Raw genomic sequence first — 19310 nt, 5'->3', positions numbered from 1 at the left:
AATGGCACAGCTGTGACCAGGATCAAGGTGATCCGGCTTTCATTGCCACCCCTCAGCCAATGTGTAACCCAAGATAAAAATAGTCAGGGGCAGAAGGAAGGGGAAAAGTTATGGGTTTTGAGTCATTAGTAATCCTAGCATTAGATACACAGTTGACATCATTAGCCAGCTAACTCTGCTGATGTCCCACGTCCTCAGTGTAAGAGGCAGTATCTATTGTATGAATGAGGGGACTTGTACTATTAGCCTTTTGGCAGACATTTTTTTCAAGTTTAGGGTTCTAGCGAGATATATATATATATATATATGTGTGTATTAATAGAAGGTATCCCTGATGGCTCAGCGGGTAAAGAATCCTCCTGCAATGCAGGAGCTGCAGGTGACTTGGATTTGATCCCTGGGTTGGGACTATCCCCTAGAGGAGGAAATGGCAACCCACTCCTGTATTTTTGCCAGGAAAATCACATGCACAGAGGAGCCTGGTGGGCTACAGTCCAAAGTGTCACAGAGTTGGACATGATGAGCATACACACACACACACACACACACACACACACACGTGGAGATTTATATAATGTAATCACTAAATATACACTTTGACCATTTTATTATGTAGATTGAATGAATGAACATTTGTCCTTTAATTTTGCCAGGAAAAAAATTCCTTTGAATTATACACAAAGTTATATGGCTTGTAGTTTAAAAACAAAATTGGTTAGGTCCCCCTCCTCTTTTTTACTGTTTATTAGTTTTTAAAAAGTGACTAGTTTTTAAAAAGTAACAAAGGTGTTGAAAGAGCAGTGTTTCAAAGGTGTTTCAATCATCCCTGGCAGGATGAGGAACATTTGTCCAATGGTGGAGTTCCTGAATCGGGACAAGGAAGAAGGGTTTGCCTATGAAAGGTATGGGTAAGCCGGTATATTTTAGATGTTTATTTTGGGGGACCCTTCAAAGGACTGAGTAATTAGAATGCCAAGTTGAGAGAGGATATAGAGTTTTTTCTCATTGTTTTCTGATGTAGGTTAGCTAAAACACTTACAATACTGGGAGACCTCTTGTATTTTATTCAAGGTAGATGAATGGCAGTCATAGTCATTTAAATCTAGCAGGACCTCAGAAATCACCTAATTCAGAACCTTCATTTTCCAGATCAGAAAACAGAGCCCCAGATAGATCCAGTAACTTGATCAAGGTTAGCACAAGCTCTCCGAGTGTTTTGCCAACCTCTACTGTGTGTACCTGGGGGTGGGGGTGGGGGTGGGGGGGTAGGGGCAGGGGTGAGGATGGGGAGACAGCATTCCAGCAAGTCTGTGAATCTTTCAAATTGCAAACCATACAAAATATGTATGTAGAATACTCCCCTGGCAGATTTCAATCTACATGAATTAACTTGAAGATTTAAATGAAGATTTTAAAATGTTTTGATTATAATCATTACCCAGCCCTCCAAAGCGTTTAGGTGTGAACGCTCTGGAGACAGATTTTCTGTTCTCTTAGAGGTGCTGGAGTCTGTGTAGTTCTAGACCACTGCTGATAAAACAGAATGGGTGGACTAATAGGATCCAGATGCTGGGAGGCCGCTCCTGGTGTTACCAACTTGCCTCAACTAGGCGTCCTAGTTGTTTGTAGCAGATCACCTTTGGCAGTTGAAGTCTATACTTTTCAGTGATGGTCCCATCTTATGACAACTGTCCACAAAACCAAGGTGGGCCAGCACTGAACCTCCTTGGCGCTCCCTAAATGCTCCAAACCTCAGAACCCCAAAGACAGCTCGATGAATGAGCCCACACACTTTGAGCTTAATGGGACGGCTCTCACCACTCCACAAGGATGGCTTTGAAAAGTAGTAGTAACGGTAGTCGCTCGGTTGTGTCTGACTCTTTTTGATGGCATGGACAGTGGCCTACAAGGCTTCTCTGCCCATGGAGTTCTCCAGGCAAGAAAACTAGAGCGGGTTGCCATGCCCTCCTCCAGGGGATCTTCCTGACCCAGGGATTGAACCTGAGTCTCCTGCATTGCAGGCAGATTCTTTACTATTTGAGCCACCAAGGAGGACTACTATTTATTTATTGAACAGTTATTGTGTACAGAGCTCAAGACCTGTTATCTTATTTCCTCTCAATATCAGCAATGCAAGGTAGGGATAATGGCTCCCTGATACAGAGATGAGGAAAGCAGAGGTCAGTCAAGGCTTAGTAACTCACCCACTTAACTCACACAGCTTGTAAGCGGCAGAGCTGGTCAAATCGTTGACTCTTGGACTCTAAAACCTTTGCTTCCTGGGTCAGAGTCCCTGCTGGTAAAGCAGCACCCATACACTGCAGTTCCAGATTTCAAGTTATTGTCAGAAACCCTCTTAATTCTAGTGTGTTTAGAATCCTGTCTTCTGAAACTTCATGTTTGTCAAGCATACATACGACTTCCTTCGATTTCTCTGCAAATTTTTACCACATAAAATCATATGCACTTCCATAGCAACATTACAACACAAACATGGTGTAATCTTTGTCCACTGCAGTACACAGCTTGAAAAGTTTTTTTTTTTATTAGAAAAAAAATTACATCTGTATACAGTTGAACTGAACCCCATGGCAACAAATACAAATATAAACGAGGGCTCTTCTCTTTAAGCATTTTCTTCTTTTCTTTGCAGGCAAGAGTTTGAGAACATCAGAAACTGGGTTGTACCACTTGTGACTAAGTAGAGCCCCAGTTCGGTGACCGAGGAGCCGCCAGGGCGACGCGGGCCTCCTGCAGGACAATGGCCCCCGCCCGCTGTGCGCGCGCCCGCGCGCGCCACTCCCCGCCCGGGAGCCCCGGCTGCCGGCGCTTGACGCACGCGGCGCCGCGGGGGCCGCGACCCCGGCCTCTTGGAACCCGAGAGCGGCTAGCAAGACGAGCCGGGTCAGGTCCCCGGGGGAGGCCGGGCGCCACCCGACCCGCAGGAACGCGGGTGGCCGTAAGGGAGGGACCAGGGATGCGGGCACATCCTTCCGTTGCCGCTCTGCCTCTGCACCCCCTGGCGTGGCGCCGGCCGGTCCCATTTCATCCTCCCCAAGAACCTCCAAAGCGGTGTTGCCATGAGCCACGTTCACAAACGAAATCTTCCAGCCTCACGGACGCTATGAACTTGCCCAAGCCGCCTCGGCTGGGAAGGTGGAGTGAAGGGATTTGAATACAGGACTTTTCTTCTTCTTCTTTTACTTTATTTCGCCTGGCTCCCGATTCCTAGGGCGCCAAGGAAGGTAATTCGCGCCCCTTCGCGCCGGCTGTCGTGATGCTTCCCGGAGCAGACCTGGGTGCGCCTTCTGGGGAGCGCTGGGGCGGAGGCATCGGCTGCGCCGAGTGATGCAGGTAAAGGCGGGTTTGTTGAGGTCCCTGCTCCTCTCCCCTGATTTCCCCTCCTCCCAGAGCCCCAGCTGTTTAAGACTTTCTATGTCTTGACAAATGGAGACACTACCGAAATGAATACAATCCCAAACAAACTAGGCAACTGGGGTTTATGCGGTGATTTGTTCTCGTTTCCATAGGGAAAGGCCCGGCACGCACCAGCTGATGGGGGGTGGGGGTGGCTGTCATTGAGTAAATGCTATTCTTTGTGTTTCATTTTCTTGAACCGGAGAGACTTATTATGAGCAGGTGCTAAAACCTGAATGTCCTTGGCTGCTTCCTCACTGAGCTTGTGCTGAGGTATCCAGTTGACTGCTGAGGGGGTGGGAGGGGGTGGGGGTGGGTGGGTTGAAGAACCTCCCATTTCTGAAATACTTGCTAGGTGCCAGGCACTCTGAGAAGCCCTTTATAGCATTTCATCCTGACAAAACAGGGGAGACAGATAATACTGTTTATTCTCATTTAACTCATGAGAGATCCAGAGCTCTCAGAGGTAATCTGTTTTGCCCCAGATTCTGCAGTGGCAGAGTGGGTTCTGCCCAGGGCTTCAGACTCCAGAGCCTGTCCAGCAGTGATTTCCCTATAGAGGAGGGTATTGGTTGGTTGGTTAGTGGCACAGTGGTGTCTGACTCCTTTGCGAGTTGGACATATAGAGCCCTCCAGGCTCCTCTGTCCATGGGATTTCCCAGGCAGAATACTGGAATGGGTTGCCATTTCTTTCTCCAGGGGATCTTCCCAGCCCAGGGATGGAACCAATGTTTCCTGCTTTGGCAGGCAGGAGAGAGTGACCTAGGGAAGTCACTAGGGAAGCCCCAGAAGGGGCTGAGTGTGTACTCAGTCGTGTCTCCTATGCCACCCGAGAAGGGTTAAGGGGCCACTCCAAAAAGACACCCATAAGACCGTGCCTGGAGAGACACCGACTCTCAGGTGGTCTTGAACCAGCTTTAGGATATGGTGGGGGAGGAGGAGGAGAGGAGTGGGAACACCCCCGCTTCTTGTCCAGATCCAAAGAGGGGATCCAAAGTTCAGTCAGGAAGGTTCTTTATTTAATCAATTGTTTTTTGTTTTCAGAACTAAAGTGGAAATGACCCAGTGAGGAAGGAAAGTGAGCACCGCCTGCCCAGGCCACACAATTAAAACATATACGCCGGCCAAAGGTGCATCACTCCTCCGCCCATCTCTTCAGAGTGAGAAAGGCTCTTTTTGACCTGGAAGCCTATTAAAGCATTCCACTTGGGGAATTCTCTGCCCCTGCTGAAGGGACACTGTGAGAAAATCTTGTTCTTTAGAATGCAGCCACACAAAGGGTTTTGTGCAAATACCAAGTCATGATTCTATAAATGCAAAGAAGAATTAGGGATGGTATGTGAACAAAAGCTGGACAGAGGATGCACGCCCAGATGCTGTCTTTGGCCAGGTTGCAGTTTGAATGATCTAATGTTTTCTGGCTCCTTGCTTTGCTTTTCCAATTTGGTTTGAATATTTGCATTGCTGTATTATTTTCCCTGTACAATTGCTGTTGTCTATACACAATTAGGTCATTTTCACAGTTGGGTGAGGAGACGCTTCAGACCTGAGATGAGCTGCAGCTGCTAGCTGATTCCCTCCTGGGATGTGTAATTAGATTCCCATCTTGTTGGTCCCAAAGACACCTCTTGCACCCAACATCTGAAAGTTTTAATGTAAGCCATTTAGCCAAGTGGAAAGAAATCATGACATCCCTTTGTAATGGTGGCTAAGCACATCTTGTCTCTGTAAGTTTTGGGTTAATTTGCTGATCTAGTCATCCTGTTCTTTGTGCCAAATCTAACCTTGTATTTCTATGCTCCAGACAAGAGAAAAGGACTGTTTTCTGGCAGCCTATGGCTTCTTGGTTTGTGGCAGGTCCACTGAAGACCTGGGCAAGGGAGAAGAAAAGGAAATTAACAGGATGAGGAGGAAGGACCAGCTGCCTCCAGAAGTGCACACGGAAATTCATGTAGATGCTCAGATCAGTACAGAGGCTGGACTTCGAACTAGGACTTTGAGGAGTGAAAGAAAGGGGATCCCAAAGGAAAGGAGGCTTATTTGGCAGGTGAAAGCTGATCAGGGCCATGTCCACAAAGTGCTCTACAATGCCTCACTGGTGTAAACTCTCACTGATACACATTGACTGATAGAGCTTTCTCGACTAAGTGGAGTTTGTGGCCCTTCAGTCAAGGCCAGGGCTAAAGTTTACGTCCATGCTACTTTGAACTAAGGTTGGGCTAAACAAATGGAAAGGACATCTATGATTATAATCACTAGGGAAGCCCCCTGACTCTTAACATGCTTCATAATCAGACTTGACTGTGCCCAGCTGATTGAAAGGGCAGGACGGTCTCTCTGGCTCAGCCTTCTCATTGTTTTCTGCTTGCTTCCTCTTTGGTACCTTAGGTCTGAATCTGACAGTGGCCTTGTTACTCCTCTTTTCTTTTTTCCTTTTTATCCAGATCACTCGTTCACCATTCATTTACTAGCTATTTGATCCCCTTCTGTGTGTCAGACATGTGTTAGATGCTAGAGTTACAAGTGAGTAAGGAGTCTTTGCTCTCATGGAGCCTGCAGTCTCATGAGGGACAGCAACCATGAGTGTGAAAGGGAAACCCATATTCAGGTGCTGAGTGATGGCTGAAGGATGAGGCAGCCAACCCTGAGAGATGGGACACCTTATCTAAGCTCTCACAGATGGCTGATGACAAAGTTGAAACTAAAGAGATGATTTGGGAATAGAAACCTGGCCTCCTGCCATCATCTCCTTCCAAGGCACCACACTCACAATCTTTTCCTCTAATTCTTTCTCATCCAGTTGCGCATGCTTAGTACTTACCCTTTTCTCAAAACTGAGCTATTCCCATCTCAGTAGAATTCACATTTGTCACTAAAGCTAGATGTCTGTCCTATCTCTAAGAATTGATGTGCTGTGCTTTGAGAACTAAACCCAGTACAAACCTAAGTAACAAAGCTACTATCTAAAATATTGATTCAATACATGAATCCATCAAGGGATCAATCATTAATTAATACTGGTTCTGTGAGGGCAGGACATGTCTTCATATACAGGATGGCCCCATCCCTAAAGGAATTTGTGGACAAGTTGATGGTACAGGGTTAAAGAGGGAAGAAAGTAGGCATTTACTGAGTACTTATTGTGTGGTATGCAGTGTGTTACCTGTTTGTTCTTACAGTATCTCAGATAATCGTCACAACAATCTAGGAGGTTGGAGTGACTTCTTAATGTATGGATGGAATGCCCTCCCCCAATCCCTGTCTGTTCAGGCACAATGTAGCATAATAGCTAAAAGCCTTGTAACAGGACTCAAACTTCTTGAATTCATATCCAGGCAATGCTAACTACTTTTGGTATGACTGAGCAATACAGATTCTCTGTACTTCAGTTATTAAATGGGGATGATAAGAATGGTGCCAATTTTATGCTTTGTTGTAAGGATAAGATACATAGGAAGTACTTGCCACAGTGTCTAGTACAGAGTAAGCACTAGATAAAAATTAGGAATTGTTGTTATTATCCAGCTCCAATCCCTTTTCATCTGCAAAGCCTTCCCAGATCCCCCATCAGAATTGATCTCTTTTGCTTCTGTAGCCTGACATTACTGTGGGCATGCCTTGGCACATTCTTATGTGTATGTGCTTATCAGTGTCTGGCTCAGAAAACACATTTAATAAATGTCGATGGTTGGATGAATGGATGTTTCTGTCTCCTAGATCTCTCTCTTATGCTCATAGAAGGAAGATAGTATTGTGTTTCTTGCTATAAGGCAGAAAAAACACCCAGATGTTCTAAATAAAATATAACAAATATACTTTGAATGCATGGCCAAACTCTTGTGTAAATTAGGAAAATCCTCATGGACACCCACACCCACACAAAGAGGGACTGGAATTCAGAGAGGTAAACTGCTACTGAAACTCTGCTGCTTTGAGAAATCTGACTATCTTGTGACTTTGGGGTTTGGTTTCAGGGACTTTATGGAGGACAGAAGACAAGGCATAGTGTCCTCAAAAGATGGTAAGCTGGAGTGAGATGTCTGCATAAAAGTGAGACTCACGAGGGTAGACTAAGGGAAGAAAAAACAAAACCCTATCTGCATGAAGAAAAACAAAAGAAATGTCTGTCTTGGCTTGTCATAAGATGTTAAAATCACAGACTTCCCCATCACAGATTTTGAGTTTAAATTTGTATTACCTGCATGGTCTGGGAACTATGGCTGAAAATTAGTTTCAGTTGGTGTCAGATTGGTAACATCCCAGAGCACCTGGCATCTTCACTGGAGGGATAGTCACTATGGTCTCACTGGAGTCTAACAGATAAAGCCCCACTGAACATGAGATCACAATCTAAAATCACAAATCACACTAGGAAACAAGCTACCATGAGTGAAAACTAGTAGAAACCATAGAAATAGACATGATAACAGTTACCATATATGAGATATAAACTGCTTAGAATGTCTAAAGAAATAAAGGGGGAAACAAAGATATAAAAAAGAATTAATAAAATCTAAAAGATCAGGAAGAATCGAGAAAGAACCAAATACTACTTCTGGAAATAAAGAATACATAATTATTAAAGTTAGAAATATGGTGAATACATAAAAGTAGCATAGACACAGATAAAAGGAGAGTTAGGGAACTGGAAGACAGATATGAAGAAATTGCTCAGGATACAGGAAAAAAAGGGAGAGCTAGAGAGACAAAGAAATGTGAAACATAAGATGTTAAAGGAGTCAGGGAGAAAAAAAATAGAATATGAGAAAGGCAAAATGGCTAAAGTTTCCAGAGTTCAGTTCAGTCGCTCGGTCGTGTCCAACTCTTTGTGACCCCATGGACTGCAGCATGCCAGGCCTCCCTTGTCCATCACCAACTCCCGGAGTTTACTTAAACTCATGTTCATTGAGTCAGTGATGCCATCCAACCATCTCATCCTCTGTTGTCCCCTTCTCCTCCCTCCTTCAATCTTTCCCAGCATCAGGGTCTTTTCAAATGAGTCAGTTCTTTGCATCAGGTGGCCAAAGTATTGGAGTTTCAGCTTCAACATCAGTCCTTCCAATGAAGGACATTCAGAGTTAAGGGCAGGAAATAGGACTTGCTTAATTTTTGAATCTAAAGCACTTTGGCAAGGGCCTGACACACAGTAGATGTCCAGTAAATGTTGAGCTGAATTGACACATGTGCTGTGGAACTTTCTTGTCCTTTACTTCATACACCTATTTATTTTAAAAATATTCACTAAAGATACGGTTGTGAACAAAACAGACAAAATCCTTGTCTTCACTGAACTTATGTTCTGGATGAAGAAAACAAACACGTTAAGAAATTAATATTCAAGATACTTTAATACTGTAAGAAATGTTATGAAGAAAGTGAAAGGGTCATTTAATAGAGAGACTGGGAATAACTTCATTGACAAAGTGAGAGCTCAATGATAAGAAGTCAAGTGAAGACATTACAAGTGAATGATACAGTGAGTACAAAGGCCCTGAGTGAGAAATAACTTGGCATTTTTGAGGAAGAGAAAGAAGTCGACGTGTCTAGAGCTGACACAAAAAGTGGTATGAGATGTGATCTGATGGGCAGGAGCAGCAGCATTTTTCCCCCTTGAGAGCAGCACAAAATCACTGGAGGGATTCAAGCACAGGAACATGTATTCTACCACACTGCATACTGGGTGGTAATAGATTGTAGTGGTAGCAAGAATAGATTAAGGATCCCAGTTAGTGATTTCAGTCATTAGGGCAAGAGATGACAGCAGCTTGGACTAGGATGATGGCCATGAGTATGGAGAAAAGTGGAGGGACTCAGATATATTTTGGAAGTAGAAACAGGGTATTTGGCTGGTGGCTCAGATGGTAAAGCGTCTGCCTACAATGCAGGAGACCTGGGTTCAATCCCTGGGTCGGGAAGATCTCCTGGAGAAGGAAATGGCAACCCACTTCAGTATTCTTGCCTGGAAAATCCCATGGATAGAGGAACCTGGTAGGCTACAGTCCGTGGGGTTGCAAAGAGTCGGACATGATTGAGCGACTTCACTTTCTTTCCCTTTCTTTTAAAAGGTGAAGGAAAGGGGAGGTGGGATTAAGTATGATTCTTAAGTTTTTGGATTGAGCGGCTGGGTGACTTGCCATGCCATTTTCCAGACGGAGAAGAGTAGAAGAGTAGTACGTGGGTGGGAACATGAAACAGGAGTTCTTTTTTGTGCATGTTAAGCTTGAGATTCCTGTCAGATGTCTGAGCAGACAGCTGTAAATGAGAATATGGAGGAGCTCAGGAAAATGAGCCCCAAGCCAAGGAGTGTTCCTATTTTGCAGCTTATGTTTCCTTCAAGACCCTCCTATAGGGTAGGTATGGATGGGGGTATGTATGGGGGACTGACCACTTTTAGCGACAGACTCTGTGGGAGCAGGGTCAATGGAACTCTGGAGTTTAGGAGACTCTTTTGGGCCCATTGCTTAACTCAGCATGGGAGCTTACAGTCTTCCAGGCCCGTGTAACCCTGATGATTTTGGTTGCTGCTGTAGTTTTAAGGCGATGTGATTTTTGAGGGATGTCAAAAGTCTGAGTTCAGAAACGACTCAGTGACAAACTCAGGCAGTTCTTTGTGGGGAGGGGTGGAGAAGTCATCATGTCATCTGGCTCCCACCCACTCCCACCCACTAACTCAGAGCATTGTATCTCAGAGATCCAAGGGAGTCAAGTGTCAAGAATATGACGCATCAGAGATACAAAGGAAAAGGAGATCCCAGCATGAGTTAATGACCGAAGAATGTCTTAGCCCATTACATAAGCGAAAGTGAAACCTCTGAGGAACAAATAAACAAAGGGTATCATATTGATATAAAAATACAAGCTTACTCTGTGGTTGCTGACATACATCACTGTGGAAACAAACTCATGTCCAAAGTGACTATGGTTAAACTTGGAACCACATGACAGGAGCTTTAGGAAGTTTTGAAGTAATCAAGAATAACTTGAACAAAATAGCTTTCTCCCCCCAAGCTTATGGCTTTGAGAGAAAGGACAAGGATTCCTCTCTGGAGAGGAGGGACCACAATGCAAGGGGACCAAGTGACTCAAGGTACGTTATTTCATATAAAAGAAAGAAACTACTGTCGCCTCGGAAAATGACTGTAAGTTGACTGCCATCAGTCAGGATTCAGCTCTAAAATCCATGAGACTGTGGTAGGATTCTTTTCTTCTCAGCTGTGCATATGTTCAAGGTTGCTGAAAAATCTTTCTCCTTTCATTTCTTAGGAAAACCAAGGCTGTTACTTTGATCCTATACTTTACCATGTCGCTCTGCCAACTAGGAAACTCAGAGTCAAACCAAGGCCCACCCTTAACTTATAAGTACAGAAAACTTTAGGTAAATGTAACTTTAAGTCCACCTCATTATTGGATTAACTTTGTTTTTAACCCTTATTTTTCTTTCATTCCCCATTTTATGATTTTTTTTTTAAAACAGTATGTTTCACATACCATGTGTTTTAGAATGAAGTAGAATACAAGAAAAAAATAAATAAACTTTCTGCCCAAACAAGGCAGCATGGAAAACAGGTACCTGGTGGTGTTACGATATCTCAATGAACAGAAAAGGTTCTAATTGCTGTCTGTTAGACACCTACGTCAGTATCATTAAGTTCATTAGATAGACAGGAATCTTGTTGCAGCTATACCATGATGGCACATTAAACGTTCATGAACAAAAGAGGAGGTATTCAGGTAAGATGGGCAGAGCCAATGAAAACAATCAGCTGTGCAACTCCAACTCTTTTAGGGTTGATTTCCACCCAGCCTGGGAAAGGCTTCCAGGAGGAGCTCCTTTGGCCTGCCTAGGTGGTTCTCTTACAGAAACTTGGTTGTGTCCTAAGTACACTTAGTCCCTCAGCTTCCACCTACTGGGACAGACCAGACTGTTGTCCAGACCAATGGGTCAGAACCCACCCTTGACCTCTGGAAAGGTTACTTTGCTTGTTATCTGATTATTTTATTTATATGTTAGCAGTTTTACTTCTTTTTTCTGTTTTTAGAAAATTAAAAAATATTTTTTTAAATCCCAAGAGTAAGAGAAGGGCAATAAAAACTCAGATATACCAAAATATATAAAATATAAAATCAAACTTCCTTTCTTTTCCTCTCTTCTCCCCTTCCAATGCTCCCACCCATTTGTCAAATGTCAGTCAGTTCATTTCAGTTGCTCAGTCGTATCCGACTCTTTGCGACCCCATGAATTGCAGCACGCCAGGCCTCCCTGTCCATCACCAACTCCTGGAGTTCACTCAAACTCATGTCCATCGAGTCAGTGATGCCATCCAGCCATCTCATCCTCTGTCATCCCCTTCTTCTCCTGCCCCCCAACCCCTCCCAGCAACAGAGTCTCTTCCAATGAGTCAATTCTTTGCACGAGGTGGCCAAAGTACTGGAGTTTCAGCCTTAGCATCATTCCTTCCAAAGAACACCCAGGACTGATCTCCTTTAGAATGGACTGGTTGGATGTCCTTGCACTCTAAGGGACTCTCAGGAGTCTTCTCCAATACCACAGTTCAAAAACATCTAACTGCAGTGCAAACCCATCTGGATCTTTTCTGTACACATTCAGACATCTTTACATACACATACATGTGCTCATAAAGTCTGTGTATAGTGCTTTTTTCTTTAAAGAATTTTTCTCTTCACATTCTATAACTTGCTTTCTGCAGTCAGTAAAATATTGTGAACTACTGTTACATACATAGCAACCACATTCTTTATAACGGCTACTGAATGAATCATGAAACTATACCAAAATGTACTCAACCTATTAAGCAACATAGGTTGTTTCTAATATTATGATAGGACAGATTAATGCTGCATTGAGCAGTCTTATACTTGTATTACTCTTTTTATTTCTAAGAGTAGAACTGCTGGGTCAAAGGGTATGCATGTATTGAATTTTGATAGCCACTGCCAAACTGCCTTCCAGAAAGACTGACCAATTTGTACTTCTACTAACTATGAAAGAATGCCCTTTGTTCACACTCTCATCAACAATGGATATTGCCTGCTTTTTTTCCATTTTCTTTTTTTTTAAATTTTGGCAGAACTGATTGGCAAGAGCATGGTACTTATTTTAATTTGTATTTACCAGACCAATAGTAAGCTTGATCACTCTTAGTCTTTTACTATGGATACAATGAAAGACAAAGTTGAAGGAGTGGTTTTAACGTCTTTCTTTTAGGTATAGGTGACCAATCCAAAGTGTGATATTTTCAGCTACTGATCTCTAAGCAGGCTTCCTTGGTGGCTCAGATGGTAAAGAATCAGCCTGCAATGCAGGAGACCTGAGTTCGATCCCTGGGTTGGAAGATGCCCTGGAGAAGGGAATGGCAACCCACTCCAGTATTCTTGCTTGGAGAATCTCCATGGACAGAGGAGCCTGGCAGGCCACAGTCCATAGGGTCACAAAGAGTCAGACATGACTGAGCTACTAAGCACAGCTTAAGAAGATCCAGTTTTGAATGTTACACATTTCCGTGTTAGGAAAGTCAGTCATAATTGTACTCCCAAGGTCAAATTGCATATGATGTTTATTCTTGGCTTTACATAATGGCTTTGGCCCAGAAAATTAAAAGATGTCAGAACTATATTTTGATAATTTTCCCTTGTGCCAACATTATCACGCTAGCAGTTACAAACAACAGAAACAACTCTGACCAAATTATGGATAATAAGCTTATTCTGTAATGGTTGAGAGCCCACAGTGGGGCTAATTAATGGGATGACTGGCCCCCAGTCAGACCTTGGTGGTCTCTTAGCAGGCATGGTATGGCTGGAAGGTCTCCTCCACACAGCAAATGTTTTAAATTTCTTGATCTCTGTGCTCAAGAGTCTACTTCTAGGGAGAAAGCATCTATTGGTTTAATTTGGGCCTCAAGGGAAGGCAGGCTGTTAATTACAATCCAAATAGACTGAATCCAACAGGAAGAGATCCTTCTTCAAAAGAAAACTGGAGTATTGTTAAGGAGTGAAGTGGATGCTAGTCAGCCAAAACCAAACCAGAAAAACAAAACCATCCTCTACACTAATCTTTCCAACTGCCATTTCTTCCCTTCCCCTTGTAAACCTTTCAGTGCCCACAGTCTTCACAGATAATCTTTCAGATAACAGCAAGCTGCTTATATCCAGAATGGGGACTCCATGGGGGAATAACAGAGACCATCTTATTCAGCTTGCATTTTGTGCTATGCTTTCTTAAGTATTTTCTACTATTCCAGCCCTGGGATCAAAACACTGAAGTCAAGACTTCTCTTGTGGTCCAGTGGTTAAGAATCTGCCTTCTAATGCAGGGAATGAGGGTTTGATCCCTGGATGGGGAACCAGAATTCCACATGCCGTGGAGTTACTAAGCCTGCTCAATACAACTAGAAAGCCCAGGTGCAGTAACTATTGAAGTGCTCCAGAGCCTGTGCTCCACAACAGAGAAGCCCAAGCATTGCAACTAGAGAAAACCTGCACACCGAATGACGACATAGTGCAGCCCAAAGCAAAAAATACACTGGAGTCTTAGAATACGAAAAATTTTCTGGAGAGGTTATAATATTGGCTTTCTCTCACTCTGCATTTTACTTGGTTATCCTTGAATACATAGACATTCTGTGTATTCATTTATTTATTCATTCATTCATCCAACTACTACTTATAGAAAGCAATGTTGTGCTATACATTGTTCTAGGTGCTGAAGGAACAGCAATGAAATGGAAAGACAAGGTCTCTGTCCTAGTAACAGATGATGCTGGAAGGAGGAAGCAAGGCTGGAATTTGGACTTGGGATTTTATCTGAAAAGCAATATAAAGGTTTTGGACAGGTAAGAAAATACAATCAGATTGTATTTTGGATACATTATTTTAATTTGTACTTTAAGTCCATAGAGAATGGACTATGAGGAGATAAGAAGAGAAGCCAAGAGAGCAGTTTGAAGACCAGTGTAGTAGCTAGATGAGAAAAGATGTTAACTTGGACTAGTTTGGTGGCCAAGAGAGAATATCTCTAAAGAGATATTTAGAAAGCTGAATGAATAGGATCATGTAGCCGGTTGGAGTATTAGGGAAAAGGAAAGCAAAAAAGATAATTCTGATACTTCTGGTGTGAGCAACTGAATGAATAGTGATGACCCAGGGGAGCTGGTTAGGGGGAAGTGGAGAAAAGAATGAACTAGCCATGTGTTACACTGAATACATGTGTGATTGTCATGTCAAGTAGCAGTTAGGTCAGGTCTGAAGGTCAGAAGAGAGATTCAGTGGTCACTAAACTAAGGAGTTAGAAGATGATGTCCAAGGAGAGGGTGTAGATTGAATTGATGGGTCACCAACACTGAACTCATATCTTAAATAAAGGAACTCTGGCACAGTTTGCCTCAAGAACTATTTCCCGTGGAGCCCCACATCAGTTCTTAGAAGCTGCAGTTTTTTTCCAGTCTCCAGCACCAGCTGGCCCCTGCATGTAAGGAGGTTATTAACTCAAGCAACACTGCTGGTGGACCCATCATTTGGCCCAGATCATAGAAGGATTCTCAACTAAATCTGTTCAGTTCCATCTTGTTTGGAGGGAGACATGTTCCTTATCATGCCCACATCCTCACACAGACTGTAGAGGTAAGTCTCCCAGCTTTGGCTCAAGGGCTTACAGGTTTCTGGGGGCACTGGACACAGGCTATGTGTATGGGATGGTGGGTCTACCCCTTGATGATATCCCAGCCCTGAGCCCTTCCTACTCTGTTCCTCGGTCTTCATGGCAAATCTGAGGACCCTCCTCCCTCCACCGTGTCCTCTCTGGTGCCACTTGCCCCTTTCCTGCCTCCTTGCCTCACACCAGCACTAGGATGTCCAATCATTAACTACGGAAAGATCGTATACTCAGTGGATCCTTTGGGTCTTTGTTTCTGTTTCCATCTGCAGTGCCCTTAGGTATCAGGGAGAGAGAAGAAGGGAAGGGAAACATACAGGAAGCATGTCAATAGGCTGAGAACTCTGCCACACTTTCAGATGACAGCTCACCTACAGACAGATGGTTCAGGAATCAGCTAAGCGCTGGATTTCTTAATACTGCCAGGAGTAACTCAGAAGGCTGGGGATATGGCTGGAAAGATCAGACACCGAAGCTGTTGAAAACCACAGTTTTGGTAAATATATGCACAATTAAAAAAATGTATTTGCAAAAATCTAGTTGCCTCCAGTCCAGTCTTGCCTATTAATCAAAGGATTTTTTCTTGAGCTCTGTGGCCCAGTCTATGATCCCAGCTCTGACCGCTGCTGCCCATGCAGGTCTCAATGAATTTCTCTCAGAGTCTCCAGACTGCCTTGGCTGACGACTTGTTCCTCTTGGGACAGATTTTGCCCGAGCTGAGCAGCCTGGCCCCCAGCTGTGCGGGGCCCTCTCTCCGGTAAGAGGAAACGCTTTCAGTTTAGTCCATTAACACAAACATTCAAAAGCAAACATTCAAAAGCCACAGAACGTGTTCACATAAATAAAACAGGATTGAGAAAAGCTTCACCCCAAGAAACCAAAGGGGTGTTTTAAAAAACTGCCCCTGCCTTCCAAGTAGGCAGGCAGCAAAAGCCACAGTGATTCCAAAGCCTTGTGTGCTCCTTAGAGCTGGGTGGCTGCGGCCACAGGCCTTTGAAGAGGAAATGCCATCCCTGGGACAGGCAGAGAGCCAGCCCCCAAGTCCTGAAAGTACCAGAGAAGCTGAAAGCAGCGAAGGGGAAGGGGGAGCACAGCTGGGAAGTGAAAAACGGGAGGAAGGTGCAGGGAAAATAAAGGGGGAGGCTCTTCCCAACTGGGCTCCCCACACCCAGGCCAAAGAGTCAGTAGACAGAGCAATTCACTGTGCCCCTGAGACAGAGCTGGGCATGGAGAGGCCTGGGCGGCGGGCACAGCCCAGGGTGACTAAGGCACCGCAGAGGGGTGTGTGTCCCTGCTGAGGGGTGGAGAGGGGTGGTGGTGTCTGGGCTGAGAGATGCCTTTACTTTGAAAGCTTCTGAGGAAATTAACTTTACAAGGTGCCTCCCTGTCTCCCAGAGTTATTAAAAGAAAGGAGGGAGCAAAGAAGAAATGGAAAAATGGTAACACCTCAGGAAGGGCTGAATGATCCCAACTGAAGGAAATGGGAGGCAGATTAAGTGATGAATGTGCAACCTCCTCTCAGGGAGGAAGAACTCTGAGTGTGACCTTGTGTAAATGGGGAAAAGCACAACAAAACAGAAACCCCCCCCACAAAACACAACACTCAGTGTGGCCAAGGGCAAAACACACAGACACACATACACATGTCCTTTGAATATGCAGGATGAATGACTAATTAAATAGCCTAGGAACTTCCAAGTAAAAGGTCTGTTGGTACTTCTGTCTCAATGGGGCAGCACTGAACGCTAAAGGAATGGAGCAAGGAGAAGAGGTACTGTAAATCATGGGGTTCCGAGAAGGTGCAAGTCTTGGGAGCCTTTGAGTCCTAACAATGGGGCCCATAGATGGATATCTCTCTGGACATCCGTTGCTCATTTGTTGATGAAGAGAAAAAAAGCACTAAATCTAATCACTCTTTAAAAAAAAAAGGAAGCCAACTGAAGCCATTCATTTCACAGGAAGCCAGGTGTTTTCCTATGTGTTAAAAATCTGGGATTTAAAAATTTAAACCCCTCCTGCCTGACAATAATCCTCAGATCAGATGAGGCCACCCTCACCCAGCTTTGGCAAGCCCAGTCAGTGTTTGAAAGCATGATCCTTAGAAGCTTGTGCCTGCCCAGACACGTGTACCCACAACTGCCTTACATTCAGAATTCCATTCAGGTGGGCTATGGCAAATCCAGGGTTGGAAAAAATATACTGGGAGAGAAACAGCCTACCTTCCGCTCCTCTTCTTGCTCTTCACTCCTAAGCCCTCAGTCCCCTAAGACTCTGCAGGTGACACTTGGAATGAGTGGCCTTCTAGTGGCTGGGTATCTCTGTGTTTCCTTCCAGATGGTGCTGCATTTGCCTGGTGCTGGAGGAAACATTTCCAGCTGGTGTCTGCTGGCTCCTTCATCAAAGCTGCTTCTGAACCTCTCATACTACTCCTCCCAACATGCAAAGCCTTTGGGTAGTTAGGAGTTTTCTCCACCAAATTGTCGGAGTCCTGATGACAGTACTTCAAGACAGAAGCTGACTCACCCAGGTACACAAGGTCATGATGGACAGCTCCAATCTCCATGGGCTAACTTTTATTTTCAACTCCTCTAATTATTTTGTGTGTGTTTTAAGAGAATTAGAAACAATCATAGCCACTTATATTAAGTGTTTACCATGTGCCAGATGCTTTATATATATTACTCTATGTAATTCTTGGCCTGAGACAGGCACCGTGCTGTTTCCTGGGTTAACTGAGGCTCAGAGAGGCTGTGCAGCTTGTGAGAGGATATAGGACTAGAAAGTCAAAGAGTCAGCATTTGAACTCAGTTCTATTTAATTCACTAATGGGTTCCTTCAATCAGTATCCTGGACTGGCTCCAGGGGCCAAAGATAGATTTATTTCTGCAACAGGGAAAAACTGGTAAGAAATCCCATGCTGAGCTAAACCTTTACCTGATATAACTCAATGGTCTGCCTCTGGTGTTGACCAGCAGAAACATTAGACAGGCAAGGTTAGGATATCATATTAAAAAAGTTGAGCACCTCCCTAAGTATCTCCTAATCTCTCATTGATATATGCTAAATCCATTAATATTTTCAGTCTACATCAATCTCTTGGATACTAGTTTCTATGTTTATTATTTTCTACATTTACTATATTACTTTTAAGTTTCAAGGGACACTCTCATACTCTGTTATTCCTAGATTTATTGGCTGATAGAAATCAAGACCAAAAGGAAAAAAATCTCAACAGGCTGAAATGATAGAATGAAAATGAGTAAGAACAAATGACAAGTCATGAACTGAGGTTCAGTTACTCAGCTAACTGACTGCAGAATGATGGTGAACAAAGATGGACGTTGTTACTTCATGGTCAGCCGTGGATAAGGTGATCTTAGGCTGCCTGAATAGAAACATAGAGTCTAGGACAAAGCGGAGGACAGCTCTAGTTTAGTCTACACTGTATATATATTAAGTCATATTCTAGCCACACAGCTTTAATAGTAACAAAGACATTTGGGTGTTAAATTTTTTTAAAAAAGTGAGAAAACCACATTTCATGAAGAGATCTGATGTGTGTATTGAGCGAAAAGTGGAAGAGGGCAGGATTAAGTGTCTTGAAACATTTGAAGCCAGGGAACAGCTTCAGAGGGAAAAACTGGAACCAAGTGGAAAGAAACTTCAAGGGGCTGATTTTGGTTCAGTATATGCGATAATTTTTCTACCCAAACTTCCAAAACAGAATGTGCTGCCTTAAATGGTGATAAGCTTTCCATCCTCGGGATATGCAAAAAGAGGTTGGATGACCACTTGTGAGAGATGCTTCGGAGGAAATTCTGAAATTGGAAGTGGGCAAGGGCAATTTCGTGACTTCTAGGCTTCCTTCCAGTTATAAGATTCCCCATTTAATATCTCTCATCCTTCATTCACCATCTGGGCAATCCCTAAAACATCCAGTAATCTCTCAAAGCTTCAATTTTCCCTTCGGTAAAAGGATTACATGAAACTTGTTAAATCACAAGTTTACTATGAAAATGCTAGTTATATTTTACTAGGATTCATAATTATATTTTAAAAATTTCATGAATCACATAAAAATCACCTTGCTTAAACCCCTGACGCATCTTTGGAAGTCCTAGAGTAGCTGATTTCTATGGTCCTTTTGGTTCTAAGATCCTACAGTTCTGTGGTTTTGCAGAGACCTTAAAGGCCATGACACACAGGGGAAAGAAAGCTCCTT

The 19310-nt window shown here is 43.7% G+C and overlaps 2 long non-coding RNA genes across 2 annotated transcripts; both read left to right on the top strand.

Moving 5' to 3' along the window:
- The first annotated feature begins 2867 nt into the window (after positions 1 to 2867).
- LOC120856924 lies at positions 2868 to 7239 on the top strand. Its single transcript, XR_005719519.1, has 2 exons — positions 2868 to 3690; positions 4462 to 7239. It is a non-coding gene; the product is annotated as an uncharacterized LOC120856924 (long non-coding RNA).
- Positions 7240 to 14841: 7602 nt separating this feature from the next.
- Positions 14842 to 18600, top strand: LOC120856923. The gene is made up of 3 exons (XR_005719518.1): positions 14842 to 15057; positions 15727 to 15845; positions 17423 to 18600. It is a non-coding gene; the product is annotated as an uncharacterized LOC120856923 (long non-coding RNA).
- Positions 18601 to 19310: the final 710 nt, after the last annotated feature.

The sequence above is a fragment of the Oryx dammah genome, unplaced genomic scaffold (genome assembly GCF_014754425.2).
Source record: "Oryx dammah isolate SB20612 unplaced genomic scaffold, SCBI_Odam_1.1 HiC_scaffold_28, whole genome shotgun sequence".
NCBI lineage: Eukaryota > Metazoa > Chordata > Mammalia > Artiodactyla > Bovidae > Oryx > Oryx dammah.
The sequence above is the reverse complement of the archived record's forward strand: the minus strand, read 5'-3'. Positions and strand labels throughout refer to the sequence as shown.